Genomic DNA, 19,856 nt, shown 5'->3' on the forward strand with positions numbered 1-19,856 from the left:
GCTAAACTGTGAGATATGGGCTTTATATTGTAAAGCTCTTAAAAAAAAAATTGCACTGATATCCTTGGTTGCAGTTCAACTTGTAGATTAATAGACCTTTAAATTTGAAACCAACTCATCACCTTGCATTAAATGAAACAAGGCTATTTTGGACAGTTTTTAACAAAGGGTCAAGATAATATTAAAAGTAAGTAAATTCAGAAAATTTCAAAACTTACCTGCAGGGGTAGCGCAAGGCCTCCATCTCCAGGATTCTACTCCCCTGTCCATCTCTTCAGCAGCAAAGTCTCCATACTTTTTCAGTTTTCTGTAGCAGTTCTGGATTAAATCTTCAGCGTTTTGTAATCTGTGTGTGGTATAAACTTGTACCCTGGAGGCAGTCTCAGCTGGTAGATCTCAGCTGGGAGATCACTGCATTCTTACTGCATGTTATCTTTGCTTTTCTGTTATTACTCTGATTTTTTTTTAAATTCCATGGTACAGCTCACATCATGACATATATTGGCCAATTTCGTGACCTAAAGAGTGGTTACACATTTTTTTTGTGAGGTGCTAAATTGGAGTGGGTTCACTCACCCTCATTAATCATGCAGGCTGGAAGTACCACAAGGGGAAATCTGGTAAACTGTAAGGCAAGAGAAAATTGTAAGCTCATGCCAAAAGTCAGGAGAATATCTCCAGAAGGAAATGATGGTTAAACAAGGACTTGATTCTGAAAACTGGCAGTGAAACAAATTGTGAATTCTGAGAGAATGTACTCACCAAACAGCAATAACACAGCAACAAAGCTGGCAGGAATTGGGACGGTAGTTTGCTGGCAATTGGTTGAAAAAACTCTGCACTGCGAGGATTTAGTTAAGGAGATGTGAAAATAAATCACTGAGGCAGTGTCCAGCAAAGTGTATTGACCTTCGCACCAGTACACACATTGCAAATTACAACAATATCAATGGGAAGGGAAGAAATAGAGGCTAAAATACAGAAGGAAGGCAAATGTGGGCAGTGGAAAGCCATCAATTACAGTGTGTGAGTGGCAATCAATAACCTTTTAACTAGGCACGGGAGAGAAAATATCTCCACATGGTGTGCTGTCAGAGGGTGCAGGACCTCAGGCTCTTAGAAAGCGAGAACAGTTGCAGTGTGTTACAGATTTGCTAATAATGAGGCAGGGTATTTAAAAGCTCTGTGAGATGAATTTCTGAGGGAGCACAGACAAGAAGGAACATGGGAGATGGAACTCAGAGCTCAGATTCCAGCTGCCTTCATCTCTGTCTGCCTGCAGTGCCAGGTCAGGAGAAGGGGCAGAACACCTCAGTCTCGTTTCAAACCTCTGAGACAAACACCTGAGAGAGAACCCAGCATGAAAAAGGGAATGTGCAGAGTGAGCCAGGAAGGAGTGCTGGGAAACCTCACTCGCCACAGACAGGTCTCTCACTTGTTGATGGGTTTTAGTTGGTTTTCCCCCCCTTTTTCCAAGTATGATGGGAAACAGATCTGATAACACAACTTCATGTACTGAAACTGGAGCAGACCCTGGCTCTGCTCACCTGCACCAACTCCCTGCCAAGGCAGAGACGCCTTAAGCAGGTTGCACAGGAACACGTCCAGGTGGGGTGGAATATCTTCAGAGAAGGAGCCTCTACAGCTTTGTAGGCCTTGTCCTACTGCCTCTGAGACTAAAATGTTTCAAAATATTGAGGTTTTCAGTGCTTAGAAAACTAAAGCAATAATGATAATTGAAAAAAAAAGTCTTTTAAACTTCTCACTAGTCTCACAGTTATGTGCAAGTCAGGCTTGTCAGAAGATTTAGTTTTGAAGTCCTGTCATGTTTCTAATCTACCTTGTGTTCCTTTGGCATAATGGGGCACTCAAAAGAGCTATAAGGTATATTTATCTCAAAGCCAGATCTTTTTTTAATATATTTTGTGCAAGAAAAAGAGTAAATTGCAGGTTGTAAGGAGCCTTGCAATTCTTGCTTTTGTTTTCTATGTTCTTTGTCTTTCTTTTGTACGTTGTGACAGATAAAACAAAATAAAGTTCCTTTATTCAGTATGAAAATATAAAACTACATAAAGATGTCCTTTATCAGAGAATGAGAGAATAAACAGTTTTGGGATGTTTAATTCACAGAGCACAGTCAGACATGAAAGTGAAGAAGAGAAAGCGTTCTCAAATACAATCTTACTGTTTCCTTTCTTTGTTTTTCAAATTTTCCTGACAGAAAACAGCTGAAAGGGGATCAGGAAACTTTGCACTTTTCCCAAATGGTATCAACCTATGGCTACCTAAAACTGGGGAGAAGTTTGCAGACTGGACAAGTCTTGGCTATGTTGAAATTCATGCTGAAAATGCAGTGGTGTATTAGGAGTTTTTAAGGCTGCAGTTCTCTGAAGTTCTCAGCCTGAAGTCTTTCACTGAAACATTTAGAAAATAACACAAAACAGGTAAACAGAATGAATTGATTTTTTTGCTGCACACAAATACTGGGTTTAAGGTAAGTCTTTCTATGGTAACTTCTGAGCATTGTGCCTGTAATTCAGCCCATTGTCTTGATCTTTTGTCCTCCTCTGTGATCTACATGATATACAGACACTTCAAACAGGAGGGTTCTATATTTGCAGCTCTTTTAGCTCTAAGCTACCTTATATTATACATAGCTTTTTATCCAGCTATGTATTTGGCTGGCTTACAGATCCATACAGAGCTGAAAATGAATGAAATATTTAGGATGCTTTGTTTATCTTTCTGTTGTTATCACTCCCAGTGAAACAGCCATGTCACCAAGAGCTAGGAGAGTTCCAGCTGAATTCCTGATGAACTTTTTTTGACCTTCTATGCAGTGTGTCAGCTTTTCCCTGTGGCTGGATTATGTATGGCTGTCTCAGCATCCACCATACATTGTGATCATCATGGTCTTGTCTTTGCTCTCGGATAGAATGGCAGCATAATTGCAGAATCCCAGAATGGTTTGGGTTGGAAGCAACCTTAAAGATCATTTATTTTAAACAATTTCCACTATCCCAATTTGCTCCAAGCCCCATCCAACCTAGCCTGGAACACTTCCAAGGATACAGGGGCAGCCACAGATTCTCTGAACAACCTGGAAGTGGCTCACCATCCCCAGAGGGAACTCTTTTTATCCATGAAATAATTAATATGTTTTTTTTAGTTGGTCTGTTTGTGTACCTCTCCCATAGAAAGTGTTTAATTAGAGCAGCTTTAATGTTGTTTCATTCAAAAGGATCTTGCTAGATAAAGTAGTCAGTTGTGAAGACTCAAGAATAAATTAAGAATCCTCCTCAGACAGAAATGTAGCTAATTAAATCAAGCTTAACATAATTAGACTCATATCTAGAGTAAAGGTAAGAGAGATTGTGATAAAAATGAAGCTGTTCAGCTCAGACTGTGATATTGTTACTGTAAGTTTGAGAATCCTCAAAATCATCATTTCTAATCCCTGGGAATATCATCCTCTTTGAGAAGCCTTGACGTAGGAAGCCTAAAAAGTGTCCTGAAACAGTAATTTTGGAAGACAGTGGCAATTTTTCTCTATCCCAATCTTTAGGCTCTGCAGAATCTTTCTCTTTGCTGTCTGATCTATGTTTTCAGGAGTCATTAGTGCCAAGAGCTTTCTAATGTAGGTAAATTAACAGCTCCAAATGATTTATGGGAAAGTTTCATGGCAAGTGTTGGGAAAGATCCAATCTTCAAAAGAGACCAGAGGACCCAACAATTTTTGTTTCTACTTCCTAATAAATGATCAGATTTTGAGGAGGGCACAGTGCCAGCTTTCCTCTGTGCCATCTTCTCTTCGTTCTTCTCAGCTAGAACTACTGGTTCCAGAGAGCTTTCATGTATTTTAGCTAGGCTCATAAATGGCAATGTACATTGTAAATGATCTTATTCTAAGAAAAATGAAGACAAGGCCACAGTGGTGATTATGACAGAAAGAAAAAGAAAGCAGAAAATATCCTTTAAGATCTATGACAAGATAATGCAGTCTTTAGGCATGGTAAATTTGCACATTTTTCTCTTAATTCTATCCAAGTGCCAGGTCAGTGTTAAGATTAATCAAAAATATTCTTCAGAAACTGTTTGCTAAACTTTTCTCTCTAACCTACTTTCAACTCCACAGGGCGAGGAGCTGAATGTAAGCATTTCAATCTATTTATGATCATTAAATATTGAGAATGTTGAAAGCAGTAATGAAATGCCCACTATATTAAGTGTTCTTGAGAAGTTACTAGAGCTGATAGTTTTATTGGGTTTGAATAGCTAAGCAAGTCGTTATCTCCTGCAATTGCACCTATTGGAATTGTTCTCTCAGGTGGTTTGTGAGAAGTGACTGCAGTGGAATTGCTGGGAGCAACACCCAATACTGTGGTTTACTTTTTGTTTAGATTTGATACTAAACCTCCAAGGACAACAAAATCTTTTTACCTTGCAGAGATGCCTGTTTAGTTTAATTCCAAACAGACTTCTCCCTGTGGAAGCAGTTACTCTAGCAAGGGGGTTTGGTAGGTTCTATTCTGCAAAATATAACCCCAGGGAGGTCTGTCTGCTTTCAAAGATATTCCCTCATTAAAGAAGAATTTGGAGAAACAAGCTGGCCACAGAATTAAGGAGGAAAATAATTTTTAGTCATCTGTCATGTCTCTACTGCCTTCCCCTCTTGCTGTGTGCTCAGTCTAAGTTTTGTGTCTAGTTAGGAGCCACATATCTTGGATGATGGAGCTGTCAACCAAGGAAGTTAACTTTCTTTACTTTCCCTTTCAGGGTCTGGTAGCCCCATCTGAGAGCAAAGGTTTGGAAAGTTCTGGCAGTTCTCTTCGTTGAGCACATCACTGGTGCAAATAACAGCAGGTCCAGTAACCTTGTGGTGGAACAGGATATTGGATGATATATCTTACAGGAAAATCCCTGATCAGGAGATACAAAAGCTTCCTGGAAATTGCATAAATTAAGACAGTTTCAGGCCGGGAACATTCTCATTCTTCTCACCTCACCAAGGCTGGTGACCTCTGACCTTCTGCTTGGCTGTAATTGCTGCCTTTCATAGATTTTTTGAGAGATTGCTGTTTTACATTTAACACTCCTCTGCCTACCTAATATAGTACTGATCAAGCCAGCCAGGAAGACCAAGCAAGATAAATAAGATGCTTAATTTGCACATCAGAAACTTCAGGCAAGCTAATTTTAAGAGGACATTTTTATAAACTAAAATGGCACTGTGCACATATTAGTAATTGCCAGTTCCACAAAATTATTAATGATAGATGAGCTCTGGGCTTGGAATCTTTGCATAAGTTAGTGTTTGAAGGCTGTGCCATGAAACACAGACAACAAAACTCATTAGAAAACATATCTCATAATAGTCAATATTATTGTAATTTATATTATTTTTTCTCCATCACTCTCCATACAAAAATATATTAACCAACAGTCGTAATACAGATTAGTCACATTGTGAATACTCTTCCCAAAAAATAAGTTGATTTTAGCAATCTGAAAACAGAACAATGTATTCCTGGACATGCTACTGTCTCACATTGTTCATCCCTTAAGGGTTCCCATTTTCCTGACATGGCTTCAACACTGCACTGTTTAGATAACATTTTTGGGTGAGTTTGTGTTCTTGCATCTCCTCTCCTTGGTCCTTCTATCCCTTCTAAACACATTCTGCCTTTCCACATCTTCTATCCTTTATTTACCTTGGGAGTCAGCAAAAACCTACAAAGAACATCAAAAATATGTGTTCTGCAGGTGGTTTAAATAGCTACTTGATTTTGGCCTGATCTCTCCCTCTCCCACATAGGAATACATGAGGATCAAGGTTGCGTTGTCCAGATCTGCTTCCAGACCCTGGTTCCAAGCTCTTCCCCAAAGTTTTCCAAAGACTGTTGCCAGGCACAAAATTGGCCCTGTGATGTTCTCTGTGTGTGAACACAATTCAGAGCTGCTTTATCTCTTCCAATAAACCTTAGAAAAAGTGTTCTGGCATATTTTTTAACAGACAGATTTTCAGATATTTTTCCACTTTTTTTTTTCCCCAGACTTTTCTCGGTTTGAACTTTCCATCACACATAAAGACAAACCTTCTGTTTGTTTAGTTCTTATCAGTGTGAATTTTAATATCAATGGAGATGATAGACTGACAATGTTTGGTTGCTTTGTGCTTCACAATTGTGTACACCTTGAACATACATGTCGTATTATGAATACAAAATTATATGTGGATATTTTTAGTGATGTTACTGATTTTAAAATTTTCTGAAAATTGCCTTGAGAACCCTTTAAATCAGATTCTTGTGTGGCATTTCTTGCAATGCTGAAGAGATAAAATACTGGCCATCTATAAAATTGTGCACTTTTTTTTTCTGTTTCAGAAACAGGTTTTATTCTTTGCATCTCATTTACACATTGCTGAGTGTCACAGTATATCGCAGTACAAGCTCATTTGTACTGGGCAATTAATTCAGTTATAGATAAGAGACCCAGCTGGCCCCTGGGTTGACTGACAGGTTGGGCAAACCTTTTCCAACCAAGTTCTTGGCCCTGATCAAGCCCTGAACCTGGCTGGTAAAGGAAACATATACTATTAGACCTAGATAATTCTGTGCAAACTTTGCAAAAGCTAACCCTTTTTCCTTTAGGATAAAAAGGAAACCTTGTCTGGAAGAGGTTCTTTCAAGTTCTCGTTGTGAAAAAAGAAATACCTCAGCAATAGTAGACCCCAGGTAATATTAAAACATATTCACAATTGTAAGTTTTGCCTTATTAGTATTGTTCAAAAATCCACTTTTTGTTCCTATTTTTTATTAAAACAAAGAAAAGGGAAAAAATTTGCGGGTGAATGTACACCCCCCCCCTTTAAGTCTTGGGTGATACAATGTTCTCATGGTTTTCTCGTGTCTTTCAATCAATCATATAATAGTACAATCATCCAGTGATGTTCAGCTGCCCGAAACCCCAAACCCAAGGTAACGGTGAGAGACCTCCTCACCAAAAGATGGGGGGGTCCTTGAGATCTTATTACCTGAGAACAATGATATGAATGCCTTTAAAGAGACACTGAGACATGTTGCACACCTGCCAGATGTGTCCAGCCTTCACCACATCCTGCTCAGGACCTCAGGCAGCATCCTCCTGGTGACCCCTCAACAGCCATCACAAAGCCCTATAACCAGAACAATTGATCACCTACCTCATGGAAATTTGGGACTCTTGAAGTGACAGTTACTTCATTTGTTTACAATTTTTTTTTCCTGTTTCCAAACTGGTTTTTTTTCTGTTTACAGATTGTTTTTCTAGTAGTTTAGTTTTTCTCTAATGGTCCTAAGAGTTAAATGGTTTTAGAGTTAAATAGTTTCTTGTTTTTAGAGATAAGTTGTAACTTCTAAGAAAATAGCCTCTCACACGTTAGCCTGAAAGGCTATTAGTAGTTCTCGCCTAACAGCTCCTAGAAGTGAATGCTGCAGCTCCAGAGATACATGGCCTGAAGCAAATTAGACCCATGCTGTCTTCTGTCACCTGGCTTGCAAAGGGCCCTTGCAGATGGGTGACAGAGAGCAAGTTGCGTTTTTAATAAAGAAAAAATGGAGGCAATGCCACAGTATATCACACTACAAGCTGGCTTGTACTGGGCTAATTAATTCAGCTATAAATAAGAAACCAAACTGGCCCCTGGGTTGACTGACTGGAACCTCAACCAATTACTTTCCATCCTAAGCTGCAGACATCTCACTGGTCGGGGACCTGGGCAGTGTTAAAAGATCAGACCAATGGGGTTATGCCGGTAAATCCCCTTTATAAAGAGGGGCTCAAGGGACAAGCTCTCTCTGTTGCCACGTGGACATCAGGTGAGTGGCTGGGACATCAGGTGAGTGGCTGTCTCTGTCTCCGACCCACAAACCCGCCATATTCACAGCTGAGAACTGTAAAGGGCAAAGAGGAGCATTTTCCAGAGCCTTGCATGCTCTGTGTCAACATGGATGAATATAGACATGTGTGAATTTTGAAGTAAAAGTTAAAAAATTGAAAGGAATAATATAAAACAAAGAACTTTCCAATGTTTTAATTTGTTGTATAATCTTAATTTTATAACAAATGCCCTAGGGTTTTTTTTGTTTGTTGTTTTTTTTGTTTTGTTTTGTTTTTTGGTTTTTTTTAATCAGTAAAATGTTTTTTAAATTTGCGGGGATTTGCGGGGACAAAAAAAATCTGAATGCATTCCTCTGACCTGGGAGTATCCCAATAGGTGGAATGCACCCTGGGAGAGGGAATGAACATGAGGAGACCCTGGAGGATCTGAGCTGGAAAGGAAATCCAGTATCTGCACAAATCTCCTATTTTCACCAGTAAACTGTTGTCCTTTCAATCTACTTTTGACCATCTGATTTGGGCTGGGGAAAAATGCTTCTTCTTGATACAGGTGTCACTCACACTTTGATGGGAAACTTAGATATCCACAATTTAGTTGTTTTTTCTCTCCTCTCCTCTCCTCTCCTCTCCTCTCCTGCTCCTCATCCGTCTCCGTCTCCTCGTCGCATCCTCGCCTCTCCTGCCTCCGCTCCCTCCTGCTCCTCGCCTCGTCCTCTCCGCTCCTCTCCTCTCACTCTCCTCTCCTCTCCTCTCCTCGCCTCTCCTCTCCTCTCCTCTCCTCTCCTCTCCTCTCCTCTCCTCTCCTCTCCTCTCCTCTCCTCTCCTCTCCTCTCCTCTCCTCTTCACATTGTTTTATTTTCTCTGCTCAGGTGAGACCCCACCTGCAGAGCTGCCCCAGCCCTGGGCCCAGCACAGCAAGGAGCTGGAGCTGCTGCAGAGAGCCCAGAGGAGGCACCAGGATGAGCAGAGAGATGGAGCAGCTCTGCTGGGAGGAAAGGCTGGCACAGCTGGCATTGTTCACTGCACAGGAGAAGCTTTGGGGTGAGCTCAGTGTGGCCTTGCAGGGCCTGAAGGAGCTGCAGGAAAGATGGAGACAGACAATTGCCAAGGGCTGGAGGGACAGGACCCAGGGAATGGCTCCCACTGCCAGAGGGCAGGGCTGGATGGGATATTGGGAATGAGGAATTGTTCCCTGGCAGGGTGGGCAGGCTCTGGCACAGGGTGCCCAGAGCAGCTGGGGCTGCCCCTGGATCCCTGGCAGTGCCCAAGGCCAGGTTGGACACTGGGGCTGGGAGCAGCCTGAGACAGTGGAAGGTGATAGCACTGGATGAGCTTTCAGGTCCCTTCAAACCCAAACCATTCTGGGTTGCATGTTTCTGTGATTTTACTTTCTGCCAGTGGCCCCTGTTTAATATTGATACCCAGAGGCCACATTTGTTTCCTTCTTGAACAGAAATAAAATCCAGTTTTACATGAGCCACTGTCTGTTTGCATCTCCTGTAGATGTAAGGAGGTGCTGTAGATATTTCAGTACCCTGAGGACATCTTTATATAATGATTGCTCTTGGGCTGAAGCAATTAAAAAATCCCATTGCATACACTTGATGTTTAGTATAACGAATGAGGGCAAATGCAAAAAGAATTGCAATAAATAAGCTAAACACTGGAGAATACTGGATCTAGCCAACATTTAATTGAAATGCAGCCATCATAGAAAGAATTCATGTTTATGAAGTACAGTTGTGCTTTGTTCTTTTAACAAATCTTTGGGGCAAGTTTGTGTTGAAAGCTGAAGTTCTAAATTCAATTTCCCATCTCACTTCAATTTTTGCCATCCTAATTAATGCATTTAACTAAATGCTATTTTTAACTATAAAGCTAATAAGAATAACAACAACAGGAGTTTGTCTGAGCATCTCTTTCCAGGATGTTGTAAATAAGTGTGCAAGTGAAAGAATTAAACGTCTTCTTCCCCTTTAGCTGCTGCTGGTGTGGTCAAATCACAGTTCCTCAGCTTTGGGTGTTTTATTCCTTGCATTCCACACTTACTGCTCAGCTCCGCCCACTGCTCTTTGAAGATTCCCCCTCTTTCTGTCTCTCTCTCTGGTTGTCATGGCTTAAGATGGTGAATCCTTTTACAGTCACATTCTGTTTTTTTCTTTCCCACTCCACACATGTTTTTTGAAGTTTGATTTGCAGCAGCACTGGGCAGTTCAGGAGGCCCATGGGGATGCAGTGGAGCCCTTGTGAGAGCTGGATGTGTAACCTCAGTTATCTCAGTGTTGTTTATGCCCCTAATTCATTGCAGAGCTGCAGTGGATCTGACAGTCTAACCCATGCTCCTGTAACCCAAATCCTCCATCTTTGCCTTCCTCCCAGCAGGGTGCAGCCTGCTCACGTGTTCAAGAGATCTTCCTCCTAGGAGAGGATATTGAATGTTCAGCTGCACAGTCAGGATGAGAAATATCCTTTATGAGCATGGTTGGATAACCTCTGGTCTTGCCATGGGTATAAAACTTAAAATGGAACCTACAGCTGGTTCCAGTGCCAGGCTGGGTCAGGAGAAATCAGTTTTTTATTAAGATGGTGTGTTGAGCATCATTCTACCACTGACTGAGTTTTAATGGCAATTTTTTGTATCCTTTAGAAAGAAAACAGGATTAAAAAACAAAATATTTCTGTGAGCTTTAACAGTGAAAGAAGGAAAGCACATTAGTAAGGAGACAGCACATTGCAAATTAATGTAAAACTTATGGTTTCTCAGCAGTTTCTTGGAATTTTAGTGCTCTGAATGTATTTGTATCCACAGTTAAAGTGAGATTTCTTGAATATTTAATGCAGCACTTTATTCGTCATTTATATATTTTTAGATATAGTGTGAGCAGAATAGATTTTTCTTGTGACTACACCACTGCAGGTGAAAATAACAACATTTACAGGAAGGATGATATGAGCCATGATTTTTTTACTGGAATTTAGATTTATATATGAAAAAATATTAAAGTCATAAAGTAGAATAAGGAGATTATTGATTTAAATCTGATTCAATTTTTAAAATATAATCTGCTCTTCAGAATAAGAAGCTCTTTGCAGTATGTCACAAGCAAAACAAATTCTTTAATCCCATAACCTTCTTAATCTTTTTAACTGAAAGAGAGAAGATTTAGATGGGATACAAAGAAGAAATTTTCTACAGCTAAGGGTGGGCAGGCCCTGGCACAGATAAGCTGTGGCTGTCCCTGGATCCCTGGCAGTGCCTAAGGCCAGGCTGGACACTGGGGCTTGGAGCAGCCTGGGACAGTGGAAGGTGTCCCTGCCCATCACAGGGGTGGCACTGGGTGGGCTTTGAGGTCCTTTCCAGCCCAAAGCATTCCATGGGATAAATACAGCTCCTTCAAAAGCATTAACTGTGCATGATAGCAGTTGTTTTAAATGGCCTAATAATATCACAGCTAATTACAATTCTTTGCCTTTTGGTGATGGAAATCCAAGTGAAGCTAATTTATGAAACTTGTGCTCATCTGTTGTTTCTCAGTGAGAAAAAAAGAAACTAAAGAAAACAGAAGTGTGTTCTAATGGATAGGAGAGTATCCAGTGCACTCATTAAATATCCCACTATTAATCAGTAAACTCTTAGAAGCTGCTGATTCTTTGTTCTCCTTTTTCTTTGCTGAACCAGAGATGATTTTGCTGTAGCTGACATGCAGTGGCCAGTCCAGCCTTCCCCTCATCTGCTGGCCCTATTCCAGGAGCTCCTGTCCCTGCTGTGCTGAGAATCCAGAGCTGACCACAGCACTCTAGATGTGCCACCAGGGCTGGGCACAGGGGCAGCATTACACAATTCATTCATCAGCTTTCACTTATGAATGAGCTGTGTAATCCTGCCTCTGTGCCCAGGTGCAAGATTCACCCTTCTTACCAGGGTTTATATAATTTCACTTTTCTTACCAGGGTTTATAAAATTTTTAATCAACACTAACATTTCTATCATTCATTTCTACTTCACTAATTAGTTGCTAAGGAACTCTACTTGCTAAGTAGGAAGGTGTCCACTGCACAGATTTTTAGAGCCCTTTTGATTAAGAGCCACATCTAAAACCCCTTGAAATTAATAGGGAGTCATAAAATCATAGGATTATGAAATGGTTTGGGCTGGGTTTGAAGGGACGTTAAAGCCCACCCAGTACCATTCCTGCCATGGCAGGGACACCTCCCACTGTCTCAGGCTGCTCCAAGCCCCAATGTCCAGCCTGGCCTGGGGCACTGCCAGGGATACAGGGGCAGCCACAGCTGCTCTGGGCACCCTGTGCCAGGGCCTGCCCACCCTGCCAGGGAACAATTCCTCATTCCCAATATCTCACCCAGCCCTGCCCTCTGGCACTGGGAGCCATTCCCTGGGTCCTGTCCCTCCAGCCCTTGGCAATTGTCTCTCTCCATCTTTCCTGCAGCTCCTGCAGGCACTGGAAATCCATTAGTTTTTCATCAGACCTTAAAGCAAAAATTCTTGGCTTTCTACAGAGGCAAATTTTTTGGAGGAGAATGCACAGATCTTATCAGCCAAGAATCTGGAGGTGTCACTCTTGAGGTTGTTGGTGTTGTATTTGTGCTCAGCTTAGTCATGAGTTTTATGGGCAGGAACCTTATGAGGGGATTTAATGAGATAATATGGGCTTTCCTCAATGGAAGAGAGCATTTTTGTTTAGCAGGTGTTTTCTGGGATTTCTGAGGCCAAGCTATGTGCCTCACTGATGAGGTAGCCTTTGAAATGCCCTCTCCCAGTTCATATGACTGCAAGAATTCGCCAAAATTACGTTACACTTGGAATAAAATAAACTAAAATCCAGCCAGGGAGCAACTCAAGGTCTGTTATTTCAAATGTGGAATCTGTAAAACTTCTCTTTGACTTGGATTTAAGGAAAAGAGGTTTGAGACTTTTATTCAGGGTAAATGATCAGTGTATTAAAATTCTCTCTTAAAAGAATTTAAAGTATCTATTTTTTTATTTCATATTATGTCCATTTATCTAAATCATGAATATCTGTTGGGTATGACAGTTACATATTAATAGTGAATTCTCAGAATTTAAGTTGTAATGGGAAGTCAAAACAGTCTATTTTAACCACTAAATCTGGACTTTGCTTAGCATGTTCTAAAACATTCTTCTATTCAAGTGACCTCCCATCACTGTTTTTTTAACAAATCAGAATTTATAATTTTATCAAGACTAGATCCAGGTCCCGTGATTAAAATACATTATTTCAAAAGAGATGATTTCATAACATCAGAAACAGCCAGGCTTTGTTTATCTGCAATACTGAAATTTGAACACAATTTTGTGTGAATTCAGTATGGATTAATATCCTAAACACAGAGTATGTGGTCACTTCCTACCTCTAAGGAGAAATGAAATTAAGACACTGTATCAGACTGGCTGTATGATAAAAGTATATGGATTTTATGAACCACACAGTTCTTGAATAAGTTCTCTCAGCATTCCTATTCAATATGTTAATTTTATGGAACCACTTGAATCACAAGTGTGGTCTTTCCACGAGTAAGATAATTAAAGAGTTTGAAAACTAGGAATAATAAATCATTATAGCAAGTTTAGTTTCAATTACCATTATAAATGCAACTATTTTAGTAAGTAATTGACATCCAATTAGCATGTTGCTGGGTGTAGCTGTTTAGATATTAATCAAACTTCCAAACCTTGCTTACAAAGTCCCTTAAAGACATGTACATAATTTCCCTTTATTTACATGGTAACTAAGCTTATCTTTTACGTGTGTTTGCTCAGGGCCACAACTTGGAGCATATGCTGAGATTATTTATTAATTATTGTCAAAATTGCCAATATGATTCAAAAGTCCATGGGGCAGCACTTCTGCCTTTTTTTATATACTCTGTGTAATCTCAACCATTGCAGATTTTTCTTGGCTCTGTGGGTGTCAGCTCACAGAACTGCTCTGTTTTGTGTCTGAATCTGGGCAAAGCAGCAGCTTCATTTGGAAAAAATGAATGAAACTAATTTGTTAGCAGCTTTCCTTTGAAAAATGAATGAAAATATTTTGTGAAAAATACAGCAATGAGTCTTTCTGATGAAAAAGGTAATAAAAATGCAAGGCATGAAAGCATATTTTGTGCTTAGATCCAGTTAGTTTGTGCTTGAGTAGACTAAATTAAATACTATAAATTCTGCCCAAGAAATGTAAATACTAGGAGTTAAATCTGACTAAAATGTCCAGCTAAAAAGGAGAGGCTACCTTTAAATTTAATCCCTCAGATGTGAAATCATTTGCTCTAACTAAAATTATGTTTGGTCACTGATAATATACTTGTTATCATTAAATATATGGGAAGTATGGAAAAAACTTGCTTTAAAGAGTGTCACAATAATGCTTCAGTAACAGAAGAAAAGATTGTTGTTTCTTACATTCAATATGAATCAGAAGGAAAACCCTTAAACTCTGGGGAAATGAGTGATTTATCTGATGGGATGATGAGTGAAAATATCAAATATCTCTCTTTTGTCAGAAAATTTGCTCTCCTGAGACACCCAATGCAATAAACTGGGTGGCAGAGCACAGCCTGAGAGGGCACAGCGCAAAGGTGAGGATCATGCTGTGTGCACTCATCCTGTTCCTGGAGAACAGGAACTCCAGCCATTCCTAAGGAAGATCTGCAGTCCTCCATGGGGAGGAGTTCACACAGAAACTTTATATCTGACTTTTTTTTTTTTTTAATAGTGTTTCATTTTTCCACTCCTGTCCTTGACTGGTACAAATGGCTCCACACCAGAAGGCTCTGGCCTCCTCTGAGGAAGATGAGGGCACAGTTCAACCCTCTGCAGGAATTCCACTCAGGAGACTCACTCAAAGCACTTTGGCAGCCTTTTGAAGCCACTGAGGAGTCAGAGCGCCACATCCAGGGAAGGCAGAACATGGAAGGCTGTTGGGAAGAACTTTGAAGTGCTTTTAGAATCTTGAGAGTCTCATCGAGAGCCTGATGGGGTTTATTTTGTTGTGAAATCACTGCTGCCCAGGGTATGGCTGTGCTCTGCCTCCTTAGGAAAGGGGCTTTCCTAAGGCATTGGGAAGTTTGGTCCCTCTCAAATCCATCCTGAAGGAGGGTTCCTGTACCCCATGACCCCTGGAAGGAATGAAAATAATCTAGGAGTGCTATAAAACAAACATTCATAAGAGCACACCCCAGGTTACTGCACAAATTGCTGGCTGAGGAGGGGCAGCACCTCCTCCATCAGTAAAGAAACCAAATTTGCCCCATTTGAATGATTTACAGTGAAACACTTCCCACATGTCAGCTTTTACAGGCAGCATTTACAGAAAAATCGAAGAATTACAGTAGTTGAACAAATCTCTCATCTTTATTCTTTTGCATAAAATAAACAAAAAAAACTATTTCAAAATTTAAATGAAATGGGAAATGGGGATTAACCAGGCAGTAAGTGAAAGCAAGCTGCAGCCTTGAGCACATTTGTAATTAGGCAAGTTACAAACACTTCAGTAATGAGGGTAATAGAAATTCTGACAGGTCCTGTACTGGAGAGAGCTTGTGAGCACCACGGTAATAAATGAACAGAGATCTATTTGATTTTTCGTTAAAAGTGAGAAGCCCCAAGAGTTTTGTGTTACTTCCTTTAGTGCTTGGTGAGGCTGTTTGTATGAGACTTTCCCCTACATTTTAAATCACTTATTGCTGCTTTGGCAGTGTCTGTTAGATTCCATTAGATTCATTAGCTCTTCTAAAGAGAGCTCTGTAGAAATAGCTGAAACAGCTGCCCTGTGTAATTTTGTTATTGCTTTAATTTACTCAGAATTCTGTTTTAACACTCCAGCTGTTAAATATAAAGAGGAAAAAACAATCAATATAAAAGCACTTTCTACCTCAGTATTCTTACGTGTACAGTTTGGGGGAAGATGTCTGAGAAACTAAACAAATGTACGGCTTGTTTTGTTATTTTCCAGGAGATTTCTTGGAGCTGCTGGAAGCAGACAGCACTTCTAAAAATGTCAGCAATGGAGCCCTTTGCTGTGGGGTGAGTTGTGCTCTGCTGCCAAACTGCTTCTCTCACACCATGAAACATCTGCCAGTCTCCAAGCCCAGCTGCTTTCTGTCCAGCACCACTTGTTCCCTCTTAGATCTTGGCCAAATTGAGGTCAGAAGATCTAGACATGGGCTGTGCTGGTGTCCTCAAACCCTTTTTTATTTCCTCCAGGAATAAGCAATAAGGTTTCACTGAGCATCCCGGTGCAGCTACAGACCTGCTGCTGGAAATGGGTGAGTCCATTTGCGAATCTCCTTTGATTTGCTAACAGAAACCTTGATGTGTTGTAGTGTATATTCCTGTTGCTTTCAAGAACACAGAATTGCTTTCTTTTTACAGTTCCATCCAGACCATCCAGTGAGAAAATTCAGGGCGCTCCTGTTCTTGTTGAGTACTGATTAGAAGTACAAAACTGCAGAGTAGAGTATAACAACAACAACTAATCTGGCAGCAGTTCAGCTGAGTATCTCTCACAGAAGTTGATTAAATCATGCCAACTTAAAGCTTTGGTCTTTGTTACCAATATCTTAGAAATACAGCTACAGAAGGGTTAAATCAATGTTTGGTTTCTTTCCAGGTCGAGAGAGGGGAGCAAGAGGGAAAAGAGATTTTTATTTCTTTCATCTTTGCTTCTGTTCTGATGTCTTTAGTGAAATGAGGCAATCTTCTTAAATGGGACTTTAGGATGAGTTCTAGTGTAACATTTTCCCACTGCCAGAGGGCAGGATTAGATGGGATATTGGGAAGGAATTTTTCCCTGGCAGGGTGGGCAGGCCCTGGCACAGGGTGCCCAGAGCAGCTGGGGCTGCCCCTGGATCCCTGGCAGTGTCTAAGGCCACACTGGACACTTGGGATTGGAGCAGCCTGCAACTGCTTCCCAGTGGAAGGTGTCCCTGCCATGGCAGGGATGAAATGAAATAACCTTTAAAATTCCTCCCAGCCCAAACCATTGTAGGATTATGTGATTATCTGCATGGGATGAGTGCTATGTTTCACAGCTTTTTTCTGCCAACTTGTGGCATTTGCTTGTAGAGATTTGCCTGTAGACTTTGCAAACACAGAAGATCCATTGCCTTCTTTCCAACAGGCAGATCAAATAGTATTTTCTTGAACAAAACTGCCAATTTGAGCACAATCAGCCAGTTGTGCTTTAAGTTGTTGTGTAGTCTAGAGGGAAGTAGTGAAAGTTCTGGAGTGCTACTTGAGAAAAGATTCTGTCAGTGCTGTTTCCTGGAGAGCTTTGCTCTCAAACACTGTTATCTCCATTACCTGAGTTTTAACCTAACTGTTCTCTATAATTTAATTCAAAATGTGTGGCTGCATTTCTCTTCAGAGAAAAGCAAGGCACAACTTCCCAAGGATATTTCTGGGATTGACATTCTCTGAAACTCAGAGGAAAAAAAACCAATTCTTATCTCATTTACTCTCCTGTGTTTTGGAACAAGTGGAATGCATTGAGGAAGATTTGTTACCTGAAGGAATTTGCTTGATTGGATTCTGGTGTGAGTGTTTTGATTCATTGACCAATTGAATCCCCGGTATGTCAGGACTGTCAGCTGACAGCCATGAGATTTTAGGCAGTTGAGCTGAGTGCTTGGCAGATTCAGTTTAGATATAGTGTAATATAGCGTATAATAATATAGTATAATAAAGTAATTCATTAGCCTGATAAAATGGAGTCAGATGCATCATTTCTCCCTGCATCGGAGGTTGCCTTGATTTACTATAAAAATGAGTCAATTTTTTTTTTAACAGTCATGTGATTTCATGTCCAAAATCCAGTGAATTAGGAATGCTACTGTTGTGCCATCTGATAGTTAAATATATCTCTTTCAAATTAAGTTCTTTTAAAAGCTGTGTCTGATATCCCAGTGATGCAGAGCACACAGACAGACCTTTTACTTCTCATTGTTAATAAGTTTTCAAATGTTAAACTTTAGATTTCTGCTGTCAATGGCAAATGTTTGTTTATGTCCTCCTCAACAGCTGTCATGTTAGTGTCACTCTTTCCTTATTTTTTTCTTTAATTGCCTTTCAAAATATAGTCTTGAAGATGAAAGGCCAGGTACCTTCTTCCAAAGGTCACGCTTAACTGGCAGTGATGCTCATTGCTGTTTTCTGAAAGTCAGCTCCCTTGTCTCAGCAGATGAATATGTTGTCATAGCACAGGTATGGAGCACATCAAAAATAGTATATTTTGTACTGTTCTGCTCTGCAAGTTTCCAGCATGTTATCTTTTAACACCAATTTACCGCCAGAAGACCCACTTAGTCCCAATATACTCAGAATTAAGGTTAAGGTATATCTAGTGTGGATAATGCAATAAAGGATGTGAAGTTTAATCAAATATTTGCACTGATATAAATATATTTTTTCCCCTGTTAATTTATTTCTGAACACACTAAGGGTGCCCAGCCTTTGGCTGAAGGCGAAGCCTATCTTAGGATTCTCTATTTTATTAGGGATATAATATTTTTTTTTCTCTTTGCTGTTTATTCCTCTGCTGCCTGCTGATAGCTAAGCAAGAAGATAATGGTTCAAAAGGAAAACACGTCACTGAGAATTAACTACATATGTACAACACGGTCCAGTCTTTGCTGTTGGCATAAATGATTAGGAAATCAGGTGGTAAACTAAATGCTGATTGAACTGCTTTCCTCAGGACTGCTGTTGCTGATAATCCCAATATTCTTTGCAGCATTAGTTGATTACATCTCTTGTTTGAAATAAACTCCTCTCAGATTACAAAGGAAAAACTGAGTATGGAAAGTTAACATACATTGTAATGGTTCGCTGGTCTTCATTATTAGGGGAATTTGGAGAGCGTTAATTATGAATTTATATTTGCTGCAAATTCATCTGTTGCCATTCCTCTGGGATTCAGGAAGTGTTGATCACAGTATTTTGTCATTACCAGACCAACTGGTAATGACAAAAGCCACAGAGAGCTGGCTGAACTGAGACTGGAATTCGGCACCTGGAGCCTCATCCTGCTTGAAAAGGAACCTCTGCACAAAAGAGAGGTGTGTGAGAATCCCTGCAGACCAATAAATTCCTGAGGAATTCTTTCCCTGAGAGCCTTTCCTTACTTTACTGCTACTCAGTCTGTTTGGGGCATGGCTGCTTACAATATTAACAAGGCTGGATTTAAGCAATTTGTCTACTCATCGCACACTTAGAAGGGACCTGTCCTTTTCTTGCAGATACATCTAACTACAACCAAAAATACCTCAGTAGACATAACTTGTTTTAAAAGTTTGTTGTTTAAATACAGTAATTAGATTTAATTCTTCATCTAAAGTATTACCAAGAAGTCCCTTTGAGGATAAAAAGCTGTGTTCAGAAAGTTCTTGAGCTTCCCTTTCTGGGCACTACAGACATCATTAAGGGTAATACTTTAAGGATACTTTCACAAAGCCCTTCTCCACATCAGATGTGCTATTAAATGCTTTAATCACATCATTAATTTTCTCCAAAAGACTTCAGCATTATGCCACACATGGATAGACACTAACTTTGATATTCAATAGGTCACCAAGATGGGAGATGAAATTCCTCTTGATCACAAGTTCCAGGTAGCTTGGTAGGTTTTGTACTTTATTAAGGCAGAGCATTCATATTGTCTAGTGATCTCTCTAAAAATACCTCCACTTTGGTGAAAGAAATGTCCATTTATAAATAATGGGCTATTTAAAATATTTTCCAACTGAAGAGGATACAATAGAAAAATGAACATCCACTTCAGATGTCTTATCATCAGTTCACAGAGCAATGATAAGTTTCTTCCAGACACTTACAGGTGTCTTCCAGAAGAACAACAGAACCACCTGAAGACATCCATGACCAAATATTTCAGGAGTGTCAGAAATCAAATTACATTCTATACTGGCAGGATGATGTCTTTTGG

The 19,856-nt window shown here is 40.1% G+C and overlaps 1 long non-coding RNA gene across 3 annotated transcripts in view; it reads left to right on the plus strand.

Annotated features, from left to right (window-relative positions):
• Window positions 1-2,691: 2,691 nt before the first annotated feature.
• The window catches only part of LOC103821133 (uncharacterized), a 39,043-nt gene continuing 21,878 nt past the window's right edge, over window positions 2,692-19,856 (plus strand). For 2 of the 3 annotated variants that reach the window (XR_007778538.1, XR_007778540.1), the window contains exons 1-7: window positions 2,692-6,737; window positions 7,730-7,859; window positions 8,751-8,922; window positions 14,419-14,493; window positions 14,631-14,927; window positions 15,870-15,940; window positions 16,121-16,182. This is a non-coding gene — a long non-coding RNA (uncharacterized LOC103821133). Of the gene's footprint in view, window positions 6,738-7,729; window positions 7,860-8,750; window positions 8,923-14,418; window positions 14,494-14,630; window positions 14,928-15,869; window positions 15,941-16,120; window positions 16,183-18,466; window positions 18,973-19,856 lie in introns of all 3 variants that reach the window. The other variant, XR_007778539.1, reaches the window with a different exon arrangement.

Source organism: Serinus canaria, chromosome 11, assembly GCF_022539315.1.
Source record: "Serinus canaria isolate serCan28SL12 chromosome 11, serCan2020, whole genome shotgun sequence".
Lineage (NCBI taxonomy): Eukaryota > Metazoa > Chordata > Aves > Passeriformes > Fringillidae > Serinus > Serinus canaria.